Source organism: Podarcis liolepis (genome assembly GCF_965112155.1).
Source record: "Podarcis liolepis genome assembly, chromosome: 6".
Taxonomy (NCBI): domain Eukaryota; kingdom Metazoa; phylum Chordata; class Lepidosauria; order Squamata; family Lacertidae; genus Podarcis; species Podarcis liolepis.
In genome coordinates this window covers 24,830,385-24,838,664 of record NC_139559.1, presented here as the reverse complement: position 1 = coordinate 24,838,664, position 8,280 = coordinate 24,830,385, and the positions used below count along the sequence as shown (strand labels likewise).

The following is an 8,280-nucleotide window of genomic DNA, read 5'->3' as shown; positions in this document are numbered from 1 at the left end:
AGGCTATGATTCTATGATCTGGCACAGAGTTAGGAGTCCTTAAGCCCATTTATTTCAATAGATTTAAGGGCACCCAATTCTTGTGATGTAAAATGGCAATGAACTACCTTTGACATTGCTTCATATTTAAATTTGCCAATTTCACATCCACTTTTCATCTTCACTTAAATGTGTACAGATTGTATTGTACAAAAGTTATCTCTTACTGTTTTGTATTGTATTAAAAACTCATTTATTTATTTATTATTTTAAAAAAGAAAGTTATTTTATTCTGCCCTGTGATGCATCGAAAATCCCACCCTTTAAAATAACATAAAGTGGCTCTGTTAGATAGCAATTCAGGCACTGTGCACCAATACAGAACTTTCCCCATATCTTGGCACTCCAATTGATTTTCTTTTGTAATTTCCATAATTATCTGACTCTTCAGGTGCAGTGTGTGAGATCACACCCTGTAATCATGCCGATGATCCTTAAACAATTATTCATCCTGCTCCTTCTTAAGCTTTCTGGGGCTCTATTTGCCAGGGTGACAGACTTGTATCAATTTAATCCTTCTGTCTTTTACTTTCATGCTTTGGTGCATTCAGTACGTTTGTCAGGTGTAATTATATCTGGTTAATGAGGAGATGAATTCTGAGCCCAGGCTAAACAGTTAAGAGGTGTGCGTGCATATCCCACACACAAAGGCAGAACTTTCTCACCAGCCGATGAATAAAATACGCTCATGTCTGGTGTCAGCCATGATGTGTCAACAAGATTAATAGCTGTCAGAAATAAACCAGTCTAGGGCCTGATGCTACAAGTTTCACCCATGGAAGGGGCTCAGAGGATCAGAGCTTTCATTCTTGTTTAAAGAGATTACTTAGAATAAGATGGGACAGCCATGAATGGAGAATTGGGATGTATGTGGGCAAAGATGGATTTAAACCTGATGACAAATCTTCCTGGAAGCAACCTGGGACCAGTTGACCCAAGTTCATCCTAGGTGGAAATTTCAGCCCAACACAGTGCTATCCTAACTAGCTGAAATTGGTGTGTTATCTTGATGGTATTATCATTATAACCACCATCTTTTATCAGTGTACATAGATTAGATATGTCACTATTCAGTTTCTCAGACCATACTGTTACTGCTTTCTAGCTTGTGGTCATCATATAAACTATAGGGTTGCAGCCAATGCTAGTTTTACGCAGAGTAGACACACTTAAGTTAATGGGCATTACTCACTTGGGCTCATTGGTGTCAACAGGGCCTACTCAGACAAGCGTTGGATATAACCCATATGAGTGAATTTATCAATCTAGGAACAGATCTTAGAACTGGAAGAAAATAACTTTCTGCTAACTAGGGATGAGATTTTGCCTAGGGAGAGGATTAGCATGTTCTAATTCAATTTCTGTTGAGTTTACACATAATGCATTGCCAAAAATTAATATTCCGTTTTGCTAACATAAGGATCACCTCATTTTTTCTTACTACCGTTCCGTGTCTTACAAGGGACCCATATGTTCCAATTACTGCTGGAGGCAGAACATCTTGGTGACTTTTTTAGTTGGTCCTAATAAAGGTTTTATGCTACTGTTGCTTTGGGATTTGATCATCAGAACTTTTCAAGTAACTTCCTAGTTAGGTGAAATGTCTGAGGGAAATTGGCTTCCATGTTAGGAACAAAGCTAGATAGGAATGTAGAAAAATAGATAACGATAATTTAATAAGTTAGAAAAATAGGAATTGGATTATGATAATTTGGACCAGACATGATATGGAAAAGACTACAGTAGAAAACAAATCCCTTGAAAAGGAATGAGTGGTACAGTAGCAATGATTCAATAATGCAAATGCAATGCCCAATAAAAAGTGCTGAGATTTTAGATTGTTTAAAACCAAATTCAAGAGCTTCAATTGAATAGCAATGGGGGGGGGGAATCCACCTGCCAAATTGCTTGAGTAGTGGGGCTATGCAGAATTTCCTCCCCATGCAGCACCAGGGGGCATCATGTTGACCCACCTTGAATCAACCTGGAGACCACCACCCACCCACCCTGGATCCAGTCCTGGAAGGCTAATGTTTAAGGACAGCTTTAAAACCCTAATTAATCATACAGCTGTAAGAAGCAAGAAGTTGATTGGATCCCCTTCGGAACTTGAAAGATGGGTACCCCCAACAAAAAATTAAAATTCGGCTGTGTAATTTGGAATTTATGTAATTTGGTTTGATTTGATGTGATTGGTCGGTTAATAAAAAAATATTCTTAAAAAAAAAGAAAAGAAACCCACCCCACAGGACCTACACCCTGCCAGACTGATCCCTCACTAAACAGCTATTGAGTGGACATTGTGATCCCAGTGGAGGGAAGCATCAGGCAGGAAGGAGAATATTGGGCCTGCCTTCTCCCAGAAGACGCAGCCAGTGATCAAAGATAGGTTTTGCTTCTCCATTGCATTTTCCTGCCATGACCGCCTCTCCTACTTGCTTGATGCCCTGCCCTTTGACAGCCACTGATCACGCAAGGTCAACCAATCTGATCTGTAGTGATCCACGACTGTCTGGACCTGACACATCTGACACCCAAGTCACTCTGAATAGACCCAATTTGGCTTGGGCCTCAGCCAAATCTGGTGCAGATCTCTACTGAGTAGTATTTCCCCCACACAGAAACTCCAGCCATGCCCCTCCCACTACTCCAGTACAACCCCACCCCCACTGACCTACCTAGCCATGACCTTGTCTCTGCAAGGGAGCTCCTCCCTGGTTCTGACCCATCTACTGCACCTCCTCCTAAAAGCATAGTGACTAACAGCTGAGCAAGAAATCTGAAATCTTTCCACCGACAGTCATGAGGCAAAGTGCGCACACACAGTGAAGAAAGAAAAAGCAGTCTTCTGATTGTGGGCAAAGCTGTTCCTCTTCACCTTTCTGTTCCAGGTGAGAAACAAAAACAAAAGTTCAGGAAAGAGACTTTCAAAAGCCGAATAATCCATAGATGTCAGTAAGAAGCTAAATACAATAGAAAGTATTTCACCGGATCATGTGGGGCTTTAACCTGTAATCCAAACAGTTACTCACTGAACTTGAAAGAGAGGGGGTGGGGCAGGGAAACCTCGATGGTGCTCTTACAAATATTTTTAATCAATATTTTCACAACCAAATGCTTTAAATAAAAAAAGGTATCAACATGATCACTTGTGTACCATATACATATTACACTGTTAGGGCTGGGTTATCTAATTTGCTACATAGGTCTCATGCAAACTGGACCCTGTGCAACAATGCAATTAAATATCTGCATTCTGTGATAGGTTCCATAATTATTTGGTGCAGTAAAGAGATTGTGTGGGTATGTGTGTGTGAACTTTGCTGCATCCAAGGGTTCAGAGCTGGTGACTATAGCTCTTGCCTTCAACCACATTCACTGAATGTATAAAGTGCTGCATGTATAAAGAGCCTGCATGTATACAGCTTATTAGGGCTATTTCTCAATATGCAAGTGTGAAAACATTCAGAAATTTGTCTTATATTTTTCTTGGCGAGTGCCCATACTTATAACTTTCCTGGACTCTGACTCTTTATTTTTATTTTTAACTTTCTTGTGCATGTACTGCTTAGTTTTATTTGTAATATACAGTTGCATTTTGTCTTCATTTCAGTTTTCACTTGGTTTTTGGAAGTTTTATTGTCTTTTTTTGTTGTTCAGGTTGTATCCAGCTAAATTTTACTCAGAGTAGACCCACTGAAATTAATGACCCTAAGTTAGTCACATTAATTATTTTCAATGGGCCTTCTCAGAGTGAGACTGGCAGTGGATACAAACCACTGGTTTTTTAATGTATTTTTTAAAAATATTTTTATTTTACTTAATAATGACAATTTGTTTTACATATATCACATCCTTAGTCACTTTGATCGACCATTGGTTTTTAATGTAAATGACTTAAGAGACTTTTTATAATATTCAGCAGTATATTTTTTTTAAAAAAATAAACTATAACTGAAGTAAGACAACACTAATGAGAAAGAATGAAATCCAAGGTGATATGTATTTTCTCTGGGAATGTACCTGCCTATTTCAGGAAAATGAAGTTGACTGCAGAATTCCTCCTGAGGATGTGGCACATTCATGAGGCAGACAGCAGCCACCACTGAACAATGCGTAGCCTTCACTGCAAGACATGGACCACAGCAGCACGCAGCATAGCCAACTATGCTACCAGCCTGCTGCCCACATTGCCACCTGTGCTTCTCAGAGATAGCAACCAGTAAGGTTCCTGGAGATTCCTCCCTTTGGCTGTTGCTCAACAGAGGGAAGTGCTTAGAAGAGCATCCTTGCTGGACTGGACCAGGGCAGCCAACATGATGCTGTCCGCCACATGCTTTTCAACTACTAATCCCTTCATTCCTGACCATTGGCCTTGTGGGCTGGGGCATTTGGAGTTGTAATTTGTCAGAATCTGGAAGCCACCACATTGGCTACTCTTGGTCTAGAGACTAAATGTTCATTTAGTCCAGAAACCTGTTTCCTTCAAAGGCCAAGCAGATGCCTCTGAGAAGACCACAAAGACTTCCCAGAGGCATTGTCAGTAATAGTGCTCTTCTGCTATATTTACCTCCCTGTCTGTCTGTCTCTCTGTCTTTCTACACACACACACACACACACACACACACACACACACACACCAGAACCAGCACTCATCTCAGCTATAGATGCCTCATGCCACCCTGTGCAACCCATACTGTCTCCAAGTCTCCAGAATACTACTGTTATTGACCTTCTCCACATGATTCTTTGGAGGCGAAGGTTAGCATTGTAAAGCTCAAGGTACAGTTAAAATGCTATCTAAATCTGAATTGTAGAGAAATATTGCTGCTCTGCTGTGAGCCAGGGAAATGACTAAGGCCATCATCCAGGATACAGCGGTAGAAGAAGTCTGCAAGTCTTTGGAAAAGACAGTGCCTGTGTTCAGGGTAAGGAGACCTCCTTTGAGTTTATGAGTTAGATCTGCGTCCCTGTTGCTTAATTCGGGACCGAAATTTCCAAAGCAATAGTTTATGTTGGCTCTACTGCCTTAGCCCAAAGCCCATAAGCCCACACCCATGATGTTGCACAAACGTGAAGAATTAGAACAACCAGGAATAGTCTGGTAAAAGTCCTAACAGGAATTTTCTTCTTTTATAACCAGTCTTTTTGTACAATGCTTTAAAGAAGTTTAGTCAAGATTGCAGACCCAATTGCAGTGACCCCCGCCCCCAGGGAACAAAGGCCTGGACTATGATGGGTATAAACAACTGTGAAGGATAACATGCTGAGATTTAAAATTGGCCACAACTTTAGGCTTTTGGCATTCTTGCCCCCTCCACACACACTTGCGCATCGTCAAACCTGGAACTGGAGGACCTTCTGAAGACAAGGGTCTACCTAGGTGGTCCTCCAAGGCTGCCGCTGGAAGCTCTATGGCCCATCTGCCCCATGCTTGGCTTCTGGACAGAATCTTCCCACTAGATCCCTCTAATGGGCTACCATGTGATTGCATATGTTTGGGATGGAGTGTTGCACCACATCACCCTGACCCATTACATGAATGCACTTCTGAGGAGGGGGGTATACATTTTCCTCCCTTCCTGCTGTCCTTTGGGTGTGTGGCCAAGGGTATAATAGCCTGTAGGTTGTTGGAATATGAAGTTGATTCATATTTGTTGCTGCGTTTAATGGCTTGCTGCTGTTTTTTTATGGCTGGGCTGCAACTTGTCTCAATATTGTGGAGGGAAGTACCCCCAAAAGGTATCCCCAAACCACCACTTTTGCTTACCAGGCTTTACCATTGCCACCGGTTTCACTTGAGACCACACTGTTGTTGCTTTTCCCAGAAGTCCCTATAAATAATTCCCAGTTTTCCTCACATGTGAATGAGGGGTCAAAACTGGACGAGGCATTTCATAGCAGCACAACTTGGGATGAATTGCTTTTGCCTTCTTTTAAATCTCATAGGTTTCTAAATTGTGGATGGTGGTGGCACCTCACTCCAAATGCTCAGATTGCCGCCCCCAGAAAAATTATATAGATCTTTAAAAAGCAGAGGAAAATACACTGGAGTCCTGCAGCATCCCCTAGCACAGAAGTCATAGGGTCAAGTCAAAAACCCCAAAGGAACTGATGGTAGGAGCAGAACCACCATATCAGCTCTGGAAATCCCCACTCACTCACACAAACACACAACATTGCATGTTTTGGTAATGTCATAATGTGGAGTGTGCTGCTGAAACTGTGTGTGTGTGTGTAATGCAATATAGCCTATTTGACGCAGTAGCAGCAAGTCCCACCCAAATTCCATGATGTGATATCATTGCAGGGTGCTGGTGTAACCTAAATTAAACCACTCTTTGGCTTCTTCTTCTGAGAAATGGGTGTATACAACATTGATCTTAAGCAACGCCTCCCCCTGGAGATAAAGCAGAAGCACCTTTATGAATCTATCATCACATATATCATATGACTAAAATGTTCAAAATCAACTAAGTTTTTTTCTTAGTATTTTTTCCCAAAGATCTTTATTGAAACTTAACATATATACATAATAACCAAAATTCCCAATGATTCCCTCACATAAAATATAATATCTAAATTACAACAGCTACATAATTATACACTTAATTATAAAAGTTTTTTTTCTTAGTATTAACTCAATTATGCAGAGAAACCCAGAGAAATATATGGCTACGGTATTGGAGTTTGATTAGGGAAATTAGTACCAAATCCATGCAGCTAACCTATCCTAGGACATGGCATAACCATCAAGGTGTGTGTGTGTTTAAATAAACAAATGAATTCCAGGCATGGGGTGATTGTTATCAAGATGCAGCATGCTGGACGTGGATGGTATGTCTTCTCTATCCAGCCATAGCCTCTGTAAAATCACATACACACACTGCTACATGTGCAGAAAACAAGATTAGAATAAAAGCTCTCATCGGTGCCAATGAGAGTTCTTTTCCCAATGCTAATTAGCATGCAAGGTGGGAGAAATTCACAGAGATCACAGCCAGGGTGGGAAGAGTTAACTTCCCCATCCTGCATGCTGATGGGAATCCCATCCCTACGCCTGGTATGTAGGTATGTATGTGTGTATGTATGTATGTATGTATTTGAATGATTGAGTTGATTGATTTTATTCATTTATTTTGTTATTCTTAAAAAGATTATTAATCAAGTCATGAATACCATGGATAGTCCAGACCTTACAGGTGTCCCGTTCAAAAATCCACATGCATGTTGACAGGGAAGGGATCACACATGCTTTCCCCGTTGTCTTCTCATTATATCCAACCAAAGGTTTGCATGCAGTATAAACACATACAGTGGGATGTTTTGGATAAGCAGAGAACAGGATAACTTCATAGCCAGTGTCTAGTGCTTCAAAAGTCATAGCAAATTCACAGAACATAACTTTCTTTCCAGAGGATCCTAAACTGATACTCTTTGGACTAATAAAAAGTTGTAGACCTGAGCAGAATCCAGCTAACTAGACAAAACCCCACTGTTTGCAGACAAAGTCAATGAAAGGGAAATGTGTATATATTTTCACGTGAATAATCCCATGATCACACCAACAGAACAGTTTCCCATTTGATGAGAAAACAGTGATTTGCTTTAGGTGTCACCAAAATACTCCCCCCTCCCCAACACACACACACACACCACTAAATGCAGAAAAATCCATTTATCTGCCATAGTGCAATGAAGAGCCCAGTCACCTTGTCAGGAATCGAACCTGTGGTTCCAGGAAGTCTAGATCTTTCAAACCTAATGCATAGCGCTCTTAAAGCCTCACTTCAGCACCCACTAACGTCAATCAGATCCTTCTACTGACATTGCTAAGAGGTTACTTAGACTCAAAGCTGTTCCTCCTACCACTCATAAGTTTTAATAGCTGTCTTGTTCTTTTCCTTTAACTAAAGCAAATCTTCAGCAGCAGTAGTGCTCAGCTTCATTCCGGGGCCTGGAAAGGCGAACGCCAACCTCGTTATATGAGTTCCTGAGAACGTTTATGAGAATTTTTGAGGGGAGGCAGACTGCAGCCATCCAATTACTGCAAACTGCTCGATGTCACACAAACACTCTGCCTGAAATTACTTCCAAATTGGGAAAACGGGGGAAGAAAAACAATACTTTTACAATAATAATAAAAAAGCACATTGCGGCTATAAATTGTACAAGCAGCCCCCCTACACGCACACACGCACACATACACACACACACACACACACACACACACACCCAGAG

The 8,280-nt window shown here is 41.0% G+C and overlaps 1 long non-coding RNA gene across 1 annotated transcript; it reads left to right on the top strand.

Annotated features, from left to right (window-relative positions):
- The first annotated feature begins 2,808 nt into the window (after positions 1–2,808).
- LOC310709137 lies at positions 2,809–6,529 on the top strand. The gene is made up of 2 exons (XR_014527344.1): positions 2,809–2,930; positions 4,076–6,529. It is a non-coding gene; the product is annotated as an uncharacterized lncRNA (long non-coding RNA).
- The last annotated feature ends 1,751 nt before the right edge of the window (positions 6,530–8,280 follow it).